The following is a 20,796-nucleotide window of genomic DNA, read 5'->3' on the forward strand; positions in this document are numbered from 1 at the left end:
CAGAGTGGTTCTCATCTGCTTCACATAGTTCAGGTGTGCTCTTAAAAATAATAATCATTGATATACCCATGACCCACAAACCTCCAAATTGGATGTGCCTCCATTTCCAAACATACAATGTTTAGCTTTTATCCCTATCCTTCTTTCTGTATCTCCCTCTATCCCAATTTTCACACCTGGTGCAGTGGTCCATCATGAGCAGAGTTTCGACCAATATTTCTGCATCTTTAAAGGAAGTTTTCTTCATGCCAACGGACTGTAACTTTTCTAACATCTATCTCTCCAAACACTCTATAAACAGTCTGTTGTTAGACAGGCACAGAAAATAATGTCTGACCCGACCTCATTTCTTCACTCTGAGTTTCAGCCTTTTCCCTCTGGGAGAAGATTCAAGGTCCCTTACACCAGGCTTAACCGCTATAAACATTCATTTGTGCCATGAAGGAGAGGTATTGTAAGATGATGTGCCAAATGGCTGTGCAATATGCCAGTGTTATAATTGTAGGATAAGGTGTTTTTATGTATATTGTTACGTCCCCAGCCACACCCCCCTCTCCTGTGTTTGTGACTCACCTCTGTTTTCGAGTGTTTGTGTGTGATAGTGTGTGAATGTCTCATTTAGGCCTGATTTTGTTCACTTGTGCTGCAAGCTGGAAAAGCTTGATTGGAACATCACTGCAGGAGGCAATTAACCAATCAGAAGACAGCCTTGTGGTCAACAATGAGTAAGATCTGCTGTCTGCTCTTTTTAAAAAACACAACAATGAGTAAAGTCTTTTACTCATTTTGATATTGATTTTGATAAAGTGCCTTCAGATAACACTAGTTATGAATTGGCACTTTACAAATACAGATTGATTGACATGTTTTAACTGCAATTAACTTAACAAGTTTCTAAATCTAAATTAGAAAACAAAACTGTGGAAAATGTTTTTAGAAAAGATTTCTCCTAGATAACTTTGATCCATGTGAGAGCTAAATGAGACTATTGCTTATGTCTCCAGCGTCTCACCCTGGACTCCAGATAAGATAGCTGCACAAAATCTCAACCTAGTCTCCCTTTCAGTTCCAAAGGAGATCTCATCAAGTTCTAATATGATTCTCAGATTTGTCCCAAGTTTTGAGACTTTTTTTGAGCTCAGGTAGAGAACTTGGAGAGCTCTCTCAATTTTCTCAATCTAACCTCCCTTCACTTTTTTTTAATGTTGATCTCACACAGAGTAAAAAAAAGAACCTTGCGCTCTCTGCTCTTTAAAATATACTGAAAATGTACTATTCAATGCAATACATTTGAAAACAAAGCCCTATTTCTAGGTCTTGTTAGCTTGCTGCCTTCCACTAATTTTCTTGGAGATGGCTGTGGCTCAGTTGGTGTCTCTCAACCAGAAGATCAAGGGTTCGATACCCAGCTTCTCTGAGCCACGTGTCCCTAGGCAAGACACTTAACCCCGAATTATGGCCCCCACTGTATGGGATAAGTTACTTGTGATGGTCAATATACATAGTAATTCATTGATGTTTTTTTTTTTTTTTTAATGTAGGTTGGAATGTGTAAGGCTGCTTAAGTTTAGTAGGCTCATCACAGTCTCATCTTTGTCTCATTATGCTCTCATTTGGAGATGACTGAACCATTAACAAGATATCTGTTTTAAGTCTCAAATAAGACTCTTGTGGCTAGTCTCAATCATTGCTCATAGTGAATTTTAGGAGAAACAAAAAAGACATCAATGAGAAATATTTGAAACTTGAAAGAGGTTGGAATGAGAATTACCATTTTGTCTCCTGAGATGCAGAAGAGAAAGCCTTGAGCAGCAACATCTTCCTCTGGGATTCTTTCCTCCCCATGCATTTCACAATTATTATGAGCCAGTACTCATATTTCAATAATCCTATACTGTATTCGCGCAGCACACAAACATCACGTTAAACATAACCAACAGCAATACGAGCCGGTACACAAATAAATGATTCTGTAGTCATGTACATTTAACTTAATATATCTGATAAAATAAATACGATTTTGTGGCAATTTAAGTAACTTTAAAAAAAAAATGTTTAAGATCGTATCTGATTATTTTGGTTGCATTAAATATAATCTTTATGTTTATGTAATTCTAAATGAATAGAATTTTTAATGAATGAATCAATTACAATAGAATTAGTCAGTTTTTAATTGACGAGCACTTCATGTTATTTTGCACCTTTTTTCTGCTTTTGAATTCAGCAGCTATCGTCTGGTCACAAGACATAAAGAAAGTGCGAATAATTTAACTCAACAATTTCATTTGGTTGACAAAGGAGTTTTTTTTATACTGTAATGTTAATAACAACTTGTGGGTGTATGCTGCGCGTTATATTTACAGTCTATGATGCTACGTTACAAAACAAAATTAGCAAGCAAAGTAATCCAGAGAGACAGAGACTCTGTTGAGGTAAACTATGCATGTTATGTTAATGTAGGCTTTTGTGTGATGGTATTGCACCACGATATCAGAAAGATATCACGAGTATTTGCACTAAGAAAATAATAAGCTTTATTTGAAAGTTGCATTGAAAGCAATTGCTGTTAATCTACGGCCAATTTTCAACACTAAAATACTGTTTTGATCTAAAACAGTTAAGAACTGTAGTTAGCAATGCATTGTGATGCTCACCCTGAAACAAGCTGACAAAGGCCATAAACAGTATACTGATGTTTTAAATTACAGGACATTACAGTATTTTTTTTAAAAAGAGGGTGTTGCCTTGACAACTTGGAGCACGATCACTAGTGTGGTATGTTAGGTTGTTTGTTTTTTGTTCCTAAAAATATGCTACTGCTTATTGTTCTCAGTTTTCTTTATTAAAATACCCAAAGCCATCAACTCCTGAATAGAGAATCTTTGGAGGATCATTTGAATTGCAGTTTTCAGAGAAGGAAACACAATATGGAGAACATGTGCTACACACCAACGAGACCTGCTTCATCAACATGCATCAGATTTTAAAACTACAAATTAGACTCTTGTTGATATCTTATTTAATTGATATTGCAGAGGATATTTGATACAGACAGATCCTCAGTAGCATTAGCTTGTCTGGCTTATAGCCTACACCACATAAGCAATGTTATGATGAATATCCATAACACACTTGAATATACAACATATTAGATGTAACACCAGAAGCATCTCTCAAACATTGCATTTTAAAGCAGTCAACAGAGGGATATGCATTGAAATGTGACACACACACACACACACACACACACACACACACACACACCTACACACACACCTACACACACACACACACACACACACACACACACACACACACACAGACACACAGACACAGACACACACACACACACACACACACACACAGACTTTGAAACTACCGGAACTTTGAGTGGCAGCAGAGCGGCGCTGTCCTCTTGCCAGTCCTCCTGTCAGTACAGCTGGATGCAGCGTTAGAGAACCTTCTCATCCTTCCATCGGACTTAAACTTGTTTAAGGTTCTTTTTAAAAGCAAGCTTAATCAGCTGGGCCTTGCTTCCGAGCAGCATACTGCGCCGATGCTCTGAGAAGACGCTTTGAAGCATAGAAAATGAGTTTTCACACATAAATGTAGAAGCTCCTAAAGTTAGGGCAAAGGTGTGTGCTGTGAGAACAGTCAGCATAGCCTGGATTTATACGGATATCCATGGCAAAATTAAGTGAGTAAGCTGGCAAAAACTCGTCGAGTGGCTACAGTGACGTAGGCTACATCACGTACACAGCTTAACTTTCTTTTTAGTAAGTCGGTGATAGGCTGTTGCAGTGTAAATTCCAATCAAATACAATCACACCATTGTTTGTTTATATTTTTGATGGTTTACTGATAAAGAATGCAACATCATTTGCATCTTTGACAATATAATATTAAGTTTAAAAAAAAAAATCTGTGCCTCAAGTGGGGATAGAAGATCGATATAGCTTGAAAGGTCTTTTGAATATAAAAAAATTAAAACATTGAGGAACAAACACATTTCCAACTACTGTGTACTTATTGACATCTATCAGTCTTCATGCTGCTAAAAGAAACCAAAACAAGCAGAATCTAATTCTAATCAGAAAGAAATTCTTGCTCTATTAGGAATATTCAAACCTATCCTAATGTTTAATATCCATAAAAAGACAGATTAGGTTAGAGTTAAAATACATTTTCACAAGTATACTTTTTATTGTTATTAGAGAAGGTCGGATTAATGCTGTTCTACTCTTCCCCAGCTGAAAACCACTTAAAGCTGCCACAGTGGAACTAAATACCACTGGGTACCAGCCAGACCTTTGAAACACTTAGTATGAATCTTCCTCATTCATCCTGTGTGAACAGTAACGTTCAGTGCTGACATAAATCACTACAGGAACAGATGAGTCAGACTGCACACAGAGGGACACACTTCAGAAGTTCACTGAAGTTTGTCCCAACTCCTTGTAATCCGTAAAAGTGAGACATAAAACAAAATAACATATTTATTGGTGATGTAAAAGAACTACAAATACATGAATTTGCCCATTCAAGAATAAGAATTGAGCAAAAATATATTGATAAATTGTTTAGTTGAAAGTCTGCTTTTCCACTCAATTCAATTTTGGAAAGGTATAGTCGTCAACCTTAGCTTAGACTAATTACTACATCATACTGTGCTCATGTGTAATATGGATAAAGAGCTGAACTGATGATGGCGATGTCTAGACGTGTAGTATTCAAGCCCTGGACAGGGAATTCCTCATTTTACTACAGAGTCAGCAGGCATCTATCGACTGTTAAGAGAAAGGGCTCAATGAGTCATTCACCTGATCAGAAAGTGTTATCTGCATAAGGTGTTTCTGTGTTTGTTGCACTTTACCTCCAATATCCCAAAGTGTCTTGTGGGTTAGAGGGGATTGATCCTTGGCCTCCTCTATTAATCACAGGTAGAGAGATGTATTGACTTTTTGGCTTTGATGAGGTGAAGTGAAGGTTTAAAGAGGCCACATTAACTCACCACACGACATAGTAAGCACTGAATAGAGTCATAAGCTCGTCTGTGTGTTTTTAAATACCCAGACCCGCATATTTTATTTTTTAAAAATCCAAATGACAAATTTATAAGTGATACATTGCAGCAACATGGCTCGTTGCCTTTGTAGCAAGGCTTATCCCTCATGTGCTATTAATATATTTATTATTTCTTTCATTAATTTTATAGAAATGATCGATCGCTTTGAATGTAGCCAGAATTAATCCTCTGTAGATGCTAATCGGGCGGAGAAAATTTGAAATGGTGCATCATCAGTCAACTGGCTACATCAGGCTCTGTTATCTGAACCAAGTGTCCTCTCATTTTAATTTAATTCCCCCCTCCCTCTCTCTTTCTCCCTCACTCTCCCCCTCTATCTCACTTGCTCTTGTTCTCTGAGGAGGAAAATTACATCGTGAGTAGCAGTACAAAATGATTTTGGCAGCTTGGTCTGACAAACTCCTCCAATCACTGTCAACGTCTTCAGCGCGATCAGACCTTTACAGCTTTACACTTAATTTCCAAAGCTGATATCAAACGATCATCAATCATTCTACTTTAACTAATGCAGTTCTTTGTTTTGAAATAAATGCCCCTCATCAAGCATTTATCAAGTCTGCCACCAGGAACTTATTTCCTTTCTTTTCACACAGTGACTGTTTACTACTGTGGAACGCCCATGCATAATTAAACCTCTTATGAATATCTCAGACCATGCTTTTAACCTCACCACACACTCCCAGGGGACAGAAGATAAATTCTCACAATACTCTTACCAAGGTCAAGGGTTACACTAATGTCTCATTTCAAACTCATTTTCCCATCATGCCATCATGGTGAAATAAGGATTAATTGACAGCCTTAGGTTATTGATCCACAGTTGCTGCATTCTCCACATTATAAACATGGAATGTATTGGAATACAAAACACATATGTGAAGAAAATTACTATAAAATTTGAATAGATTTTCAGAAATCACAGCAGCACTGGTTTAGGACTTGGGATGGGGGATAGTGTTTAAACCTTGAACTGGCCTTGGGCAATTATACTGTACAGCCACTTTGACGATATTGCGTAATGACAACATATGGTTTGACATCCCAACAAACCCAGAGAAAAAAAACCCATCCCTCTATTGTTTCCCTGTAATCACACTGACCTCTGTTAGTTTCAAGTGCTGTGCGAGTACTGACCCCGCAGTTTTCCCTGGTAAAGCAGAAAAATCCTGCCTTTGGGCGATCTGAAGTTCTTCTGCTGGTTTGATGTGTACACACAAACACACTCTAATCAGTGGGTATGGATATAGGAGCAGAGTCAGCTACAATACAGCTAGCTTCACAGCTAATTGAGATTTTTTATTTCTCAACTGCTGCTTCCACAACACTGTACCAGTCTGTAACATGTGAATTCACGGACTGGTACATTAATATCCTTGATGGAATCAATATAAATGTACGAAGGACAGCACATCTTTTTACAGTGCTGCAGTGGAATCACATGCAGCATGCTTAAACCTTGGAGCTACCTGACCAGTCATGTCAGAGTAATTTATCCAAAATGAAATATCAAATAGACGTGAAGTGTGCCAGAGAAGGGAGGAGCTGCTTGGGGAGTGGCAGGTGAAGGTGTGTACGTCAGGGACTGGGAGGGTTTGTTGAGCCTGTGCACTGGTGGCAACTGGGAAAGTCCAGGGTGAAGTTGTGCACTAATGAATTATTCCTTGACTGAGGGGGAATGAGTAAAGCCCTTTCACCAATCAGCTACCCTGCATCCGTTGTAAATATAATATAATATATTAATATAATTATTAATTATTGTTAATAATAATTATTATTATTATTAATATAATGTAAATATAAATACCAGGAACAAACAACCTCTGCTCCTAATAGCCCTGACAGCAGAAGATACACAAAGACAACACCCTATGAAACAGTCATATTTCAATTGCTTTTTCATGATGTTTCATACACCAGTGAAATACATGAGGAAATGGAAATAATTTGCTAGATGTTGTGTTAAAGCATTTGAAATTATTGGTAGCTGCATGAAATTTGACGTCTAATCCTAAATGCAATGCATGCTGTGAAAATAAGCTTATTTTGCACCCATTTTAGCCAGTAGTGCAACTATGCTGAATTCAATTTACATTTTTGGGTTTACTTCATATTGTCTTTCAAAAATGGTACATAAGTGTTACTCTGTAAAATGTATTAAAAGTGGCCACTAATATTCCCAATTTAATTGTATATATATAGTTTTTTATAAAGGTCTTTCTCTGTAATACACAACAAGAATAATCCTAATCACACAACATATCTCTCTGTATCTCTGTCTCTCTCTCTCTCTCTCTCTCTCTCTCTCTCTCTCTTACTAATAGACTACAAGGGAACTGACATGGCTCGAAAGGTCACTGGCTATAAAACTAGCTCTAACTCCCCTGTGGTTTAAATGACTTTCACACTTTACTTTTTCAATTTGAAAGCACTAACCACTGATTGTGTGTGTGTGTGTGTGTGTGTGTGTGTGTGTGTGTGTGTAACAACACTTTCCTTCCTGGAATTTACATTGTGATTACAGCTGCATCATTAACTGGTGTGGATTTTCTAAATATTAAGAGATATTTTGGGGGCAATACAGTATTCAGAACGTTTATTGTGCAATGTTTTCAGAAGATGATTTCCTTTGCTGTCAATCACAGAAGTCACAGACACACTGCTGTGTTTGTATGTGGGCATGATGGATAACGTTTTTTTAAGTAACATTAACAAAAAGTATGAGGAGGAATTTACTCACTCCTTTCAGACTTAAAAGCATGATTAATCTCTGTGACATTTCATACTGCACAAAACAAAGGAAAATAAACCCTCAGCCTTCTGCTAAACCTTCAAACTGCAATTGAAACCAACACACAACCTGATTGATTATCTTGTTCATCAATTTAAGAATTATATCTGTGTTAAGTAAGTTAAATAACCAAACATGTTTGGGAAAGGTAAAAGGCATGTGGTCTGTGGTGTGTGGGCTCAAAAGGTTAATGAGGTGCTTGTTCGCTTCAAGGAGAGGAGACGACGATGCTCTTTACGGAAGAGCAGGCGTCATACGCCTGAGGAGCCGCCATAATGACACCCCTCAGATCTCATTATCAGGCTTATTGATTGGTCATGCCCACCTGCCCCCCCCCCCCCCCAAAAAAAAAAAAAAAAAACCACACACAAACACACACACACATACTTGCACAAAGCGAAAACAGTCACGCATACACACATTCACTGGCACAGAAATAGGAAAACCTAATCACAACAGAAACAAAGCATTTAGTACACATTGATGTTCTAATAAATAAATACATTTTATATCTCCTGTCCTAATGCAGAATGCTATTTTGGCCATTTTGCTGACAAAAAACCTGACATGTCTGTTTTTGTAATAAATAAAATAAAAACACTAGTGTTTGTAACGTATCAATTTCAGGTTATAAAAGCAAGATATATAAATCTACATGCACGATATGGGCTCTTTCTCTTCATTCACAGCCTCCCACACACACACACACACACACACACACACACACACATTTGTACAAAACACCCCTGAGTAAGTGACACACTCTACAACTCTAATATACTTGCACACTCCCACATAGCCACTTCAAAAGGATGAAAACACACACACACACACACACACACACACACACACACACACACACACACACACACACACACACACACACACTTTAAAATACACTGGCAATTTTAGCCTTTGTTGTGAAGTTATCATTTTGTTCAAATATAAAGTTCACTAATTAGAGTTACACAGTGACTCAAGAGGTATGTCCAGCTGAGTCGTTAAAGTTATTAACATAATATCAATCCCTCCAACACGCATACTTTCACCACCATGAGATGAATTGTCTGGAAATAATTAAACAACATTTTTGAACTGCACTTAAAAATAAAAATAAAAAATAGGTCGGTAGGAAGAGAAGAGGATTCAATCTGCTCTCAGCTTATACTTCCAAATAGAGCATCAAAAGCCTTTGTGCCTTTGCAAAATTACAAAAAATAGCTCCAGGAATCAGGTTGGGAAAACCCCCTCAGCTATTACATAACGTCTGTGGAGGTGAGTCTCTGAAGACCAGAAGAATGAAAGCATTATTTTAATAAAGGCCTTTCCACATGTAGAGTACCTCTATTAATGTTTTCATACTCCCATGTCCCACCTGCCCCAGGCTCGAACCCTGTTTGGCACCACTGGGGAGACCCACACTAGTAGCACCTGGCAGTGGGACGTGGGGATGGAGGGATGGGAGCAGGTGGAACAGATTGCACAGATGTCTAGTTTCACACACATGGGCACCACATAGATTGGAAGAGTAGGGTGAAGGTGGATGTTGTTGAGGAGTGTGCTTTCACATTTGAAGATGCCGAAGGGACAGAAGGGATGGAGTAATTGTTTATTGTAGAATTGAGAGGAAGACGTTTTTTCTACATTTTGATCCAAGACTATTTTTTCCTGAAAAGGTGTATTCAAAAATCGTGGTCCAAATTCCTGTCTTGGACAAATTGCAAGTTTTCATAAATCTATTGGTGGATACACTGTGTTTATAGGCTTATTCCACAAATCCATCTGATTTGCTTAATAATAAACTGTCAGCAAACTTTTCTCTTTTACTAAGCATTTGATACTTGTATAACATTTTACTACTTGATTTGCTATGTGGCCTACAGCAACAGCTATATGCATTTGTCCTTTAATGGAGGGGCTTTGAAGCATCAGATGAGGGTGTGATTGAAAAGGTATGTTTTCAAGTATTTTGCACCAGTCTGGTCTTTGTTTCGCTGAAAAAGAATAAATAGCCTACATAGGTCGATTAATTGTCAGTATCACGCTGAGTACATAAAACTTTGTTTAAGCACTGGTTAATAATTGTTTAACGTACTGTAGTCCTGTAATATTATTCGTTTTCACAATTTGCCGAGCGCATCTGTTTAATGACTGTAAGGAGTTGTGTGATGTATTGGGCCTATGTACTATTTATCTTTTATTGTGTTGGAGCCACCTTTGTGATTGGCTGTGCGCCCCAGGGGGAGGCCAGAGTGGGTGTGGAGCACGAAGAGACTCTGCCTGTTTTCTGTCGCGCTTCTCAGAGAGCAGATAAGCGACTCTCAGCAGCAGCGGCGGCAGCAGCAGCATCCACAGCACCAGCAGACCAACAGCAGGAGAAGAGGAGCAAGTGGAGGAGGAGAGCGCGTCACAAAGTTTGAGGCTGCAGTGGCCACACGCACGAGACACCGTATCAGGTTTGTGCGATATGTTCGCTCAATCACTGGGATTGTATTGATCCGAATGCATGTATGCCTGATTATTTTTCATTTGTTTAAAGAACAAAATAAAAGCAGATAAAATATTTGGTTATCCGACTTATATAGATTTTAAAAGACTGTTATGTGAAACGTCTGTGTGGGATGACTTGCGTGTCCTATTTTGTTGCTTGTTGCGAGTTTGAACTTCGTCATTAGTGCCGGTGCCGGTTTAGTCCAGTCTACAGTGTCGCTTCAAATGCTTGCAAAATAGCAACACAGCTTCACAAGAGTAACCTATTTTACAGCATATTAATTGTTTGGAAACAAAGTTACGGTGATTCTTTGGTTAGATTTAGTAGTCTACCCTGCCAGAGAATAATTTCAAGATATTAAACATTAACTTTATTTGTCCCACAAGGTGATAGGGTTCTACACATGCTGGACTAAAGTGGAATGAAAATACCAGAAAAGAATATTCTTTGGCAGAGCAAATATTTTAGCCTCAAGCAAGGCATCGGAAACTAGGATGTACTGTAGAAAGGGATGCAGCCCATTAACCCCACCAAAGGTCATACTACTGATGCATGCATCAGAAACACATGGCACAATTCAAGTGAGTTTAAATGGGAACCATCACTCAGAGAGAGAGAAAGAGAGAGAGAGAAAAAACAATCAAAAGATTAATTTCCTGTCTAATGCAATCTGGATGCTTTTGCTTATTTCAGGTTATGCAAATGAAGCTGATAGGAGAGAAACTATCAGTGCATAACTCTGTAAGCCTATCTGTGATGGGCTCCTGTCCCATGGTGTAATGTGATTCGGCTCCTACCCGGTTGAAGGTGTGGGCTCTGGCTGATCCTCCACCTTATCATTTACAAACCAGGACTGTGAAATCTGTGCCAGGCGTTGGATGCACTCTCTGGCTTCCTGCATCCGTATCGTCTCGCCTTACACTGACAACTGCTGAATAATTAACCATGTGTTGTTAAGAGTAATGAGTAATCTGAGTTTTTGTTATCTGGAATCTGCTGGAGGTCGCCGAGCAGAGGACTCAAGTCCTGTGCTGTTTTAAGACCGGTTTGAGCTAATAAAGTGTAACAGACTTAAAGTGAAGAGCTGGTCAGCTAAAAAATAATAATATAAAAACAATAAAAACTCTCAGGCCTACATTTCAGTGAGGTTATTAGCTTCATGTTATCTTGTAAGTTAACATGTATTTTAGTGAAACAAATATGTATAAAACGGACTTCACTTGTTTACTAAAAGCAGTGGTCCTGCAAAGGTCCTCTGAATACAGGCACTTTTTTTTTTATTGTATTGGCATACAAACAGTGTTCTGTCTCCTTGAAATTGTAGCATAGTCTCAGTTTTTCTGAACATATCAAATGTTTAAGACAGAAATGTGAAGACATACGAATTAAATTAGACAAAAAAAAAATCGTTTAGACAAGAGCCTTTGATTTTCCTTTTTGGAACACCAAATAATGCCTTAGAAATACTTTATGTTATTTCGACAAAAAATGTTGGAGAAAAAAAAAAAAGGGAAGTTACTCTTCTTTGATGGTTTCATAAATAATATTGAATATAATAACAAACACTAATCTGTGGCCACTTTGTGTTATTGACCTTACTCATTTTACCCCCTCTGTTTAATGGTCAGCTAGTCATAGTAATACTGACCGTGTCAACATGTCATGAGCTGCTATGGGAGGAGAGATGGAAAGGAAAAAAGAAACCCTTCGTGGGTTTACCCACAAAGCCCTAATCACAGCCCTCTCAGGAAATACAGTATTACACGGAACACATTAGTGAATCAGGTTTTCCACCACACAGCTGTGTCGCTGACAATCTTTGTTATTAGCTGTGATATCTTATATCATTTATTCTCTATTGCCTTTTTTCGTGCTTGCTTTATTACATTGTCCAGGTCTTTGAAAGCAGCGGAACGTGGCGGTAAAGTCACCAAGTGTCTCTTCTACATCGTTCTGACAGGCACAATTTGAATTTCATGCTACGCACTTCACTTTTGAAATGACTTTCTTACACTGAGGCGTAGAAATCACCTGTGCGTATTGTGGTACTTTAGTGTATTGCCCCAGAAATAATAGCAATGTCACACTGAGCGTGATTCAATTTGGCTGTATATAATGTGGCAACATAGCACAGGGGGTCATAAATATAATCGTTGCTGTCACATGAACACTCAAAACAGCAGGAGGCGAAGTAGGAAACGTCTCGGTGCAGAAGTCATCATCACACGTCTTCAACCCTGACAAGGGAGAGTGAGGCGATCCTCGGAGTTGTAGCCATTTTGATTTCCTGTTTAAGATTGGCCATCAAATATTCATCAACCTATTCATATTCAATATTCTAGAGCCCTTTGATACCTGACACAGGACCCAAGATTTATTGTCTCTATTGCCCCCTGTAGACCCCGGGGCACCACTAAGCACAAGCCTTTTCAGTCTTTTGAAATACTAGAGGGCTGATTTACTCATCAGAATAGAATCTGCTGATGGACCATGAAGTGTTCAAGATAATCTCTTCATTGTCATGCCCCCTGAAGAGGTTTGGCTTTCTTTTTTTTTTGTTTCTGGTCTGCAAGGCCTTAAGATGACACCCACTCCTCCCCTCCTCTCTCCATCCCTCTGTAGACTCAGTCATAAAATCAGCTGAGCAGACTACCTTCTACTCAGCAAGGTGATATGTCCATGTCTTTGTGATGACTCTTCCTATAAGTTTAATCTGTGCTTAAGAGTCCAACCAGTGTTTCCAATTGTCTGGGAGGATCAGCAGCACCCTGCTGACCAAACTTATTTCAGCGTCATTGTTTGAATCAGCACTTTTAAGCCATTGTCAATATTTTAAGCTCTCTTTTTTTTTTCTTAAAAGGTGGGCCCGACATTTCCCCAGAGTTTATATTATGACTTTCATGGGTGTTGGCATTCGTCGACTGAAAAGCATTGTTTGGCATCCTGGCTTATGCTTGCTATGACGCCTTGTCCTTACAGTGTGAAACAAAGCTGTTTTTTTGAATGCTGACTCGTAGTCCTTGTGTTAAGCCGCTTTTGCGTGGGCAGGGCATGTTATATATATGGCCGTCATCGTGGGCAAGTTGACTGGCTGGCATTGGTATTGCTGGGTCCCTATGGACTGGACAAAACGACTTCTTGATGGAAAAAAGTGCTGTCCTTTGATTTTAAGACTGCTGACATTTCCATATTGCAGCGCACCCCCCCCCCCCCCCCCCCCCCAACACACATACACATCTGAATTTCATCTCTCTTTTTTTCCCCTCTCTCCCCCCCTTGTCCCTCTCTGCATGGATCTGTGTGATGTTACCCCATGCTCCCTAGATAACTGAATGCAGACGTGAATCATAGTGATTATCATTCTGTTCCCACCTCTCGCTTTTTTCCCCACTTTCTTTTCTTCCTTTTCTCAACCTTCTCTCACCTTATCTCTCACCTGACATCTTTTCACCTCACCAACTGGTCTTTGTGACAGCATTAAGGGGTGTTTTCAAGGTGAATTATAGGGCAGGCTCAAGCAAACCATCTTAATCACATAACCCCCCTCATTCTGTCCCCTATGTGGTCTTATTTTTTCCCGAACTGATGATTAACTCTTTGGACAGAACTTTTCCTGTTCTTTTTATCCTTCAAATATTCTGATTTAGCAAACTTCTTGCTGACTCTTTGGTGGAGACCCTTACCTTCATCTTTGTGTTATTATGTTATACCTGCCCTTTATAAAATAAATGTTGGATATTGGTTGATGTGATTGGGTTGACGTTTATTTAGCCTGACGGGTGGCTGAACAAGTGGGATGGATTGTTGGGTTAATGATGGAAATGCTGGTCAGATTTGACAGAGTTCAATTAGGCGATGGTGCAGGTTAACAGATAAGGAAGGTGGGATGTTTTCATGGCCTGCTTGCATCAGTGAGTCAGATGGCTGGAAAAGACAAATATGTTTCAATACTGTCTTGCCTTTGAGGCAGCCCCCGAGGGGCCACATAGTAGAAAGAGAAAATCATATCCAGAGTCATAACTGGCTGAAATAGAATACAAAAAATAGGTTTGCTTTACGAGTGGGCCCACTTAACCTTTTTATTACAGTTTTATTGCCATTATTATTTTTAGTGACATGCTCACTTTATTGAGCAGGGAGTGGAAGAATACTGAGAATAAAACATGTAATAGTCTTTGGCCTCACACATATCTCTAGTCTCTGAGGTAATGCCATGAAAAAAAGAAACTCAGTCCTTTTTTTTGAGAATTTGATTGTGGAAAAATGCTGAAAAAGGTGGAATTCAAGATTAATTTACTCGAGCATGTATATGACAAAAAAAATGTATACATTAAAAACAGTAATCTTAATATGAAACAAGAAACTGACAGATGCAATATGTCCCCAAAATATTTGTTGATTTTAATATTGATCCATTACATTACTGGCTATAGAAATAAGGCATAAGGGGGGTGTGCTCCTCGGTTGCATCAGACATGTTTTTGCATCATGCCGTCAGGGAGGGTGGGTGGCAACCAGAAAAGAGGAAGGACCAGCAGAGCCTCCCTCTCCTCCTCCTCCCTGATGTCATATCTACAACAATATTTTTGGTTAGTTTGGACGTTACGTAAGATGAAAGTTTCTAAGGTGTAACCAAACAGTAACAGCTAGAACTTCACTAGCTTTAACATAGGGTTAAGTGTGGACTTCACTCCATAACTTAAAACAAAACTTACACTGACTCACACGCTGATCTTGACTGCAGCAGAGGACTTGACCTCGCTGTTTAACAGCTGTAACTAAATCAGGCCTTATTATCTTTGGTAAAGCTGAAAGCTTGTCTTGTTCAAAATGAATACAGATATAGAATCTTTGGAATAGTTTGAATATTGATGCAGAGGTGACCTTGAAACCCTAAATATGCTGATACAGAAAATAGAGTGCGTGTTCGTCTGGGCTGGTGATAAAGTGATAGATTGTAGGCCGCTCTGAAGATGGAATTGCTCAGCTGCTTTGAGAATCACATAAGGGCTTGTTTTTTTTTCCTTTGCTCCATCATCTGTGTACAACTCCATTTGTCTTTCTTTCTATATCTTCATCCCTCGTTCATTTCTCCTGCTTCGCTACAGTACAAGTTTCTCTGTGAGCTGATGTTAACGCTTCAGTTGTTGAGTATATTTTACTGTGTGTCAGAAACACCAGTCAGTGAGATGCATACTTCACACTGATGAGGAATGAGCAATGAGACAGGGGCATGTCCAGTGGCTGGCCTGGTCCCCTCTAACACATGATTACCAGCCCTAGGTGCTTTCCATAATCCCCAACTGTGATTTGTCATGTGTCAGGTCAGAGGCGAGACCTCATTTTAAACCAAATTGTTGAGGTGAGTTGCAACCGTTGACTGTATGCAAAGATATGGATGACAAAACAGCCCCCCAAAAGTGAAGCCAAAACATTTGGAACTCCCCCTTCTGATTAGCTGCAAAAATAAATGCATTTCATTTCATTAGACATCCTTTCCGACATTGAAGTTATTGCCAGTGTTAATTGTTTAGAGAGGAGTTCTCTAGCTTTATGTACAATCAGTGTGTGTTTTTGTCGAGAATTTGCCTTGGACTCCAATGCTGCACACATTAAGCTGCTGCTACAGTAGTAGTTGTATTGTCCATCCTATTGCATCACTGCACCTTAAGATGTTTTTAAGGGTCAGCAGCCTTGAGTGCTTTCCACTCACAAAGCACTGCCTTCTCATTTGCATGTGCACTCAGTAAGAGAACAGTTTGTCTTTATATCTGCCTCAAACATGCACACACTTTAATGAAGGTGTGTGGGCAGAGCTCATTTTTAATTGCCCCAAACTTTATCACCATTACTGTAAAGACTGTCTGCTATCCTAATTATGACAGCGGCCATTTGAGGTATTTGAGGTGCTGAGCTGTTAACCAAGTGTGAAAAACAAATGACTCCACAGATGATTTGTCTCCCCCAGGTGCTAGAAATAGCTGGAAGACAGTCATGTTTTGGTCTGTGAATTTTTAGCGAGCGTCAAATTGCACATCATTCTTTTAAAGATGTGTTCAGTAAAAGGTTACACTTCACACGTGTACACAGATATGGAAGGATAAAGAGGATTTGTTGTTGCACACAGCTCAAGGACGGTGACCTGGCCTCCATTGTCCTCATTAGCCACAGTCACACGTCAGGAGTCAGCTCCCCGAGGTGGCGAATAAACCAACACAAACGCTCACGAATCACAGCAACAATAAAAAAAAAGCAAAAATATCAATAAGACATTATGATGGATGGTGAAAAAAAATCCTGTCTGTGTCCCTCCTCCATTTCAACTATGTTTATGGATTTGTGTGTTCCCCCGAAAGCTGTGTGTTGGTTTTGGAAACCACATTAGTTTTATAGGGATTATTGAGGGGGATACCCACCTGGATTTGTGAATATCACACAGCTGCCCTTCCCCTTGTCTTCAGGTCCACTTTATCTTTATAAATAGAACATTCGAAAGGGTTAATCCAATTCCCAGCAGACTGTGGCTGAGACTGGGAACATTTACCATCGCTCCCTCTCTTTCCTGCCTTTTGCGCTCTGTCTCTCTCTCTCTCTCTCTCTCTCTCTCTCTCTCTCTCTATCTCTGTCTTTTCTCCATTTCTCGTTGTTTCTAAAGTCTAATTACTTTTAGAGAGTGGCTTTACTCAGGCTATAAATAATGACAAATCAAGCCTGTCTCTGAGCTGAACCTTGCGGAGGCTGGCTTGATCTTTGTGCCTGAATGGGAAGAACAATGTTCTTTTTGTAATAGCATGCTGATAAATGTAAAACTTGGTATTTGTGTGGGTGCATGAGAGTCCAAGAACAAACACCTGATAATACCCAGTCAGGTAGACAACACTACCATATTTCATATTTTTTATGAAAATGTATCCACATTTGCTTATTGATTTTGAATGGTTAGAATACAAAAAGACAAATACCTGACCTTAATTATTAGACGTGTTACCACAGACTTGTCCTTTTTACCGAAGTGCATCGATGATGATCAGTATTGGGGGGAAAAGTTTGATTGGAATGTGTTATGATGTGTTAAAAACCAGCCTTTCTCAACTCAGTTGCCGTAGCACTGGCTTTGTCAGGGGTGCCGTCAAATCACATACAATTTGACCTGGAATTAATTAACTAATCTAAATAAGTAGATCATTAGCTATCCCATAAATCATCAAAAATGGTCTCATATACCCTGTAAAATCCACCTAAATGTATCACGTTTGTGGAACGATTACAATAAAAGCTTAAAATCAGTGTAACGTTTGTGGTTTATGATGTTTAACACGGAGGATCGAGCTGGAATAATGAATATCTGCACTGATGAGGCTGCTGCCATGATGAGGGAGTGCCAAAGACTTTCATTACTGTGTATATCGACCATATGCATATGTACATGCATATGTAATGTTCTCTATTTCCCATTTTAGCCTTCCTAAGTGTGTGTGAGTCTGACTGATTTTACTGTGTGTGTGTGTGTGTGTGCGTGTGTGTGTGTGTGTGTCTGTGTGTGTGTCTGTGTGTGTATAATGTGTGTGTGTGTAATAAGTTACTGAGAGCTTTAAAAAAAAGGGGGGGGGGGGGTGTAATACCCTGGTCATCTGAGATGCAACTAATGAATGTTCAACAGCTATCTTCATTTCATTTACCCTGATGAGTTCTGTCAACATTAGCTTGACCAATAGCACTGTAAGGAATCGATATTTATTTTTTTTCGACTGCAAATGAGGTCCCTGTAGTGTACGTCTGTGTGCGTGTGTGTATGTGCGAGAATAGTGTGTCTTTAAGGGCCTTTCGATGAAGACTGACGAGTGTCTGCTGAGCTTGCTGTCCCCTCGGGCTGGACCGTGTCTGTCCTTAGGAAGCAATGGAGTGGGCGAGAAACATTGCAAGCCGGGCGAGACGAGTCTGATGGACGACAGTGTTGTGCTGTGTGTGTACATGTGTGTATTTAGGTACGTGTGAGTCTGATGGAGGGTGATGGTGTGAGTGAGACCTAACGAGGAAGAAAATCAGCTGAGCAATCTGTCTGTCCTCCCTCTACCTCACAATGACTCATTTACACACACACACACACACACACACACACACACACACACACACACACACACACACACACACACACACACACACACACACACACACACACACACACACACAAAGCCCATGACTGAACTAAATGACCGCTGAATCTTCACAAACTTGTTGCAAAGGCAGGAAATCCAGCTTTATACTGTATTTTCTATTGAAGGTTCTTTATTATTGAATCAAAGATTTTGCATACACAGCGTCTTCTCGTTCATTGCTTAAAGAAGTGAGTATTACATTATGTAGAAGTAATGTAATGTTAGTAATAGCAAGGTTCTTTAACTTTTAGGTCCACTCCTTTACCTCAGTCTATTTATCTTCTTATGTCTATCAAGAATAGTTAAGAGCTAATTGAGAAGCGCTGACTTCCAATAATAATGGGAGACGTTTAGTCTCATTTGAGCAGCTTGCGTCTAAATCAAACATACCCAGGAAAGATTTGTGGAAGCCTCTTCAAATAAGAAGCTTTGTATCAAAAGGGAGAAAGAAAATATTGCCCATGTTACTTGCATTCAGGACTTGTGGCTGTCGAGTTGGCAGTTTCGAGGGGTAACATCCAGGAACTTAGAAAGCACCATTACTCAAACTGTTTGGGTGTTAAACTCGCATGGGAAAAAATAACGTCTGGCAGGGTGGGATTTAGGAACAACTATTCACAGGGAGGCATTGGTAGAAGTAATACAGTCATGTTACTACATAGCTCGAAGACTCCTTCAAAAATGTCAAGGTTGGGGCTTAGGTAGGAGGATGTATGTCTTAAACAGTGATCATCATCTTGTGTGAAAATTCATTTATATTTTGTTCATTTGCATGTATGCCCCTGTATGTTTGCGTTTCTGTTATTATTGAGGTTGTTTGTACACTGTAATCTCTGTGCTGGTGAAGCACTTTGTAACCAGGTTCAGTGATAAGAAGTTTACTTACATCTGTAAAAGGTCTTTTTTCCCCCCCCAAAAAAATAGCTCCATTGTAAACAGAAGTCAAGAAAAGAAATATATTTATTTAGACAACATGCTTTAAACCTCATTAGGGACTGATTCAGAATGATATGAGGCATCATTAAAACTCTAAATGCACTAAGCAGATTAAAAAAAACAAAAAACTGGTTAAACATTTGAAATGAAACAGCTTGTTGATAAGAGTTTAAATGCACCTCTGATGTGAAACCATAGACATGTCGGTTCTTAACGGTGTCCTTGAAAACCATTTCAACGTTTCCTCTTTTTTTGGATTGCTGTTTACAAAAGTCACAGGTGTGGCATAGTTGAACACACAGAAAAATACAGAAGGTGCACATGCATTCACAGTGGGAGTGCCAATTCCAAGTTGTGTCAACCTTGCACTGAGCACCCTGGAGACACCAGCTGATGAAATAGGAGATAGAAAACCTTTGAACCGAAAGCAGCACTGACACAGACACAGAGGGGGCATGAAAAAATGCTTCACGAGCAAGGACCACGCCTCAACCACAGACGTTTAAGATACAATATTTAGTGATAGATCGTATGATTGATGAGACAGATGAATATATGCTAAGGTAATGATTATGATGGAGGAGGACTCTGTTGGTTGACCAGTCTGGAAGGATGAACTGACTGCAGGGCAGAGGGAGACTGAGGGTGGGGGAACCGCCTCAAATGTAGTTCTGCCTGAGCTTAACACTTCCCCCCAGACTGTACCTAGAATTATAGACAAATGAGATAGAGGAATGAGGAAAGAGGTTGAATGGATGAGAAAAAGTGAAGGGAGGATGGGTTGTCGAAGAACAGAGACAGTGTAGAGTCGGATGGCTTCGTATAAGTAGGCTTGTTTGGTGGTTGGAGGTCACACACTGCTAACATACTGCTCCCGTTAACATACATTAACTCCCTTTCTTGCCATGGTCATTCAGAGGAAGGGCAGTCCAGTTTCTGCCAGCAAACCTCTGTTCTGTCCTCTATTCTGTTGCCTGTCCGTGGCAGGAACATCTTCACTATGCATCCATAACACACTCTAATATCAATCGTCAACATTTTATTTTCCTCTGTTTTAGCTCATTCCTAAATTGATATTTTCATCTTGAATCATCAAGTCATTTTATCTATTGCTGGGTCATATAAACCCTGCATACAGACAATGACCAAAAGAGTCTTATTTTATCGGTTTTCTGAATCTAGCCTCATTAACACCTTCTTATTTTGACTCCTTTACAATTAACCGAAAACTCGGACGTGCTTTCTTTAATCTGTTTTCCTGTTTCAAGCATCTCTCTCTGCTCCCCTCCCTTTCCCCTTTTCCCTTTTAAGAATCTCCTCCCATACTTAGAGCTCAACA

This window comes from Symphodus melops (genome assembly GCF_947650265.1).
Source record: "Symphodus melops genome assembly, chromosome: 8".
Classification (NCBI taxonomy): domain Eukaryota; kingdom Metazoa; phylum Chordata; class Actinopteri; order Labriformes; family Labridae; genus Symphodus; species Symphodus melops.